General features: G+C 34.8%; 1 protein-coding gene across 1 annotated transcript in view; it reads right to left on the minus strand.

Moving 5' to 3' along the window:
• Positions 1-3,445, minus strand: part of LOC110030422 (bifunctional levopimaradiene synthase, chloroplastic-like) — a 19,822-nt gene that overhangs the window by 10,748 nt on the left and 5,629 nt on the right. The gene's annotated exons all lie outside the window — the stretch shown is intronic.

Consider the following 3,445-nt stretch of genomic DNA (forward strand, 5'->3'; position numbering starts at 1 on the left):
ATTAAGAGACCCAAAAGCAAATAATAAAGCAAATTAGCACAGTGTTCAATCATTCCAGCAACCCCCGTCCATGAAAAGAACAGAAGTATTTGAAGAGCAGCAGGCAGAGCAAGACGTGGTATACATCCGTTCATCCAGGTGTGAAATCCATGAAACCAAGGAAAATATCGTTGAGAGCAGTTTTTAATTCCACGAATAACTTCCATACCAAAAGGATTCTTAAAAGCCCAAGAAAATCTGTGAAAACTAGAAAAAAACCAAATCTATCAATAAGAACCAACCAAAGAAGAAAACAATAGGACCCCGCACCCTCCATTTAGCAAGCCAATCCGCAGATTTATTGCCTTCTCTATAAGTAAATGAGAAAAGAATGTTTAAATTATGCTCCTCCATAAATTGCCTAATACGTTTAAACCAAATTATTGCATACCAAGTAGGATTAATTTTAGCAGTAAGCATATGAAAAAGCATCTCAGAATCAGTTTCTAGAAGAAGAGTTTTCAGATCAAGGGAGACAACAGTTCTTAAAGCCATAATAACAGCAATAATTTCAGCCTCAATAGAAGAGGAAGCCATACAAGGAGAAGGAAAAAAATAACAGCAATGCCCCTGATCATCCCTAAAAATCATACCTACACCGTTGTACTCTCTAGTAAAATTCCCATCTACATTAATCTTGAGTTAATGGTTAAATTAGGTGGCCAATTAATGTCAAAATATTGACCTATGATATACCAAACTTCTTTAGCAAAACTGCAATAAAAAAACAAATGATTCCAACTTTCAGCCCCTCGTTTACAATTATAGCAGAAAGAAGCAAGCTTTAACCCTTTCATCTTAAGAATATCATCAAGAGGGAGTAATTTATGAAAAAACCTCCACAGAAAAAAAGCAATAGAAGGTGATAACATCTTGTGCCTGACATACGAGTGTCATTTCCACAAAGTGAAAGTGTGCATATGAGAATAAATCAGCTTAGTAACAGAATTACTGCCATTGTTCTTCCAATGAGGCTTATTTTTATCATGTACTTTAATAGGAATGTTAGCAATAGCAGGGGCAACATCCCCAATAATCTCCTGAAACTTAGTAATATTCCAATGTTCACCAATCCATAAATCAAAAACAAGCAAATTAACATCATAACCAGGAGATGATGTAAGGGAATATTGGGAAAGACCCCAATCATCATTCCAGAAGGAGATATTACCATCACCAATATCCCAAAAAATAAGTTGAGCAGCAGTATCCCTAGCAGCAATGATAGCTTTCCAAATCTTGGAATCTCCCACCTTCCAGTTAACATTGGCAGGATGAGTATTTTTACAATATTTATGATGCATAAACCTGGACCAAAGAGACTCCCCCAATCTGAATTTAAACCAAAGTTTACACAATTTGATATCTATAATGTGCTTGAGAGATTTAAACCCAAGACCGTCAGCACGATAAGGTTTACAAATATATTGTCATTTAGTCCAAATTTTAGCAGCTCTACCACCCTGCCACAAAAATTTATTGAAAAGTATTTCAAGCTGACTCATAGTGCTTTTTTTAGCCTTAAGCACATGCATAATGTAAAGAGGTAGAGTAGGAAGAACACCTTTAAGCAAGGTAATCTGACCCCCATTATAAAGGTAGTTATTACGCCAATCATTGATTTTAAGCTTAACCTTGTCAAACACCTCCTCCATTTGAATTTGTTAAATCCTACCTCTAATAATATTCACCCCCAAATACTTGATAGGAAGCTTAGAAACCATGCAACCCGTGTAGGTAGAGGCCCAAACCTGGGTAGTTAAAGAAACATATTTGTCAAAATAAAGAGAGCATTTAGCTAGATTAAAAATTATGCCAGAATTGTTCTGAAAAACATTCAAAATAGACATAGTGGCCTTAATAGCATGTTTACTGGCATTGAGGAACAGAATAGCATCATCTGCATAAGCTAGATGGCTAACAACAGTTTTAGATTTATGCGAGAATTGCATGTAGGCATGATCCAATTGAAGTTTATTAATAAGCCTGGAAAGATAATAAAAAACACTCATGAAGATTGTCGGGGATAAAGGATCTCCTTGTTTAATACCCCTACTAGCAGAAAAAAATTCATGAGCTTTACCATTAACCAAAACACTGTAATTGTTATTAACAAGCCACCTTTGAATAAGGAAGCAAAAATCAAGTTTGAAACCTTTAGCACGTAAAATGTTTATGACAAACTCCCAATTGATGGTATCAAAAGCTTTTTTAATGTCCAACTTAAGGATAACTTAAGGACCATATTCCCACTCTTGCATTTTTTGTCCAGCTCATCAATCATCTCTTGGGCTAAAAGAATATTGTCAGTGATATCCCTGCCTTTAATGAACGCAGATTGATTATCAGCAATAATGTGAGAGAGATGGGGTTTTAATCTATTAACAATGATTTTACTAATAACTTTGGAGATTACAGTAGTGAGTGATAATGATCTAAAATTCTCCAAAGTGATCTTATCATTACTTTTAAGAATAAGGACAATAAGAGCAGAAGTAAAATATTTACCAGGATCATGCCCCAGGGGATCATGCCCCAGAAAGCAGCTTTGAATAGCAACCACCACCTCTCTTTTAACAATATCTCAAAAATTTATATAGAAAGCAGAGGAAAAACCATCAGGATCATGAGCTTTGTTAGGGCAAATAGATTTTAAAGCCTTTAGAATTTCTTGTTCATCAGGCGGATAGGACAGATATAAGTTATTAATATAGTCATACTCCTCAGCAAAGTAAGAAGCATCAACAGGCAGAGTTTGAGAAGGAGTTTGATAAAGCTCAGAAAAATAAGTAACAACACTATCCTTTATATCCTCAACATTAATTAATAATCTCCCATCACCAGTTTTGATTTTTAAAATACTATTAATGTTTCTCCTATATTTTAGAGTGACATGAAAATACTTGGTATTTCTATCACCTGCAACAAAAGAAGAATCATTAGCCTTTTGCTTGAGCAGATTTTCCTCAGTATTAATAGCATCCATAAGAGTAACATGAGCTTGTGCAACAAAATCCAAAAGATACGTGTTAGTAGGAAGTTGTGCCTCCAAAGTATCAACAACATGTTGTGCCTCTTTAACTTTAGTGTGGACAATACCAAAGACCTGATAATTCCATTTAACCAGATGGGCAGACATTTTCTTGTGCAATTACCACAAAGTAAACCAAGGATTCCCAGCTCCATCAAATTTCCAAGCCTAAGTGACCAAATTAAAATAATTTTCCATGAATAGTCCAAACATTTAAAAATTTGAAACGAGATATGTTTGGTTTAACAGTGAAAGCCAAAGTAAGCAATGAAAGGTTATGATCAGAAGTAGCAAAGTTCAGGTGCTGCACTTTAACAATAGAAAAGTGATTAATAAATGAAGGATTGGAAAAAAACCGATCCAATCTCTGATAAA

The sequence above is a fragment of the Phalaenopsis equestris genome, unplaced genomic scaffold, assembly GCF_001263595.1.
Source record: "Phalaenopsis equestris unplaced genomic scaffold, ASM126359v1 Scaffold000716, whole genome shotgun sequence".
Classification (NCBI taxonomy): Eukaryota; Viridiplantae; Streptophyta; class Magnoliopsida; order Asparagales; family Orchidaceae; genus Phalaenopsis; species Phalaenopsis equestris.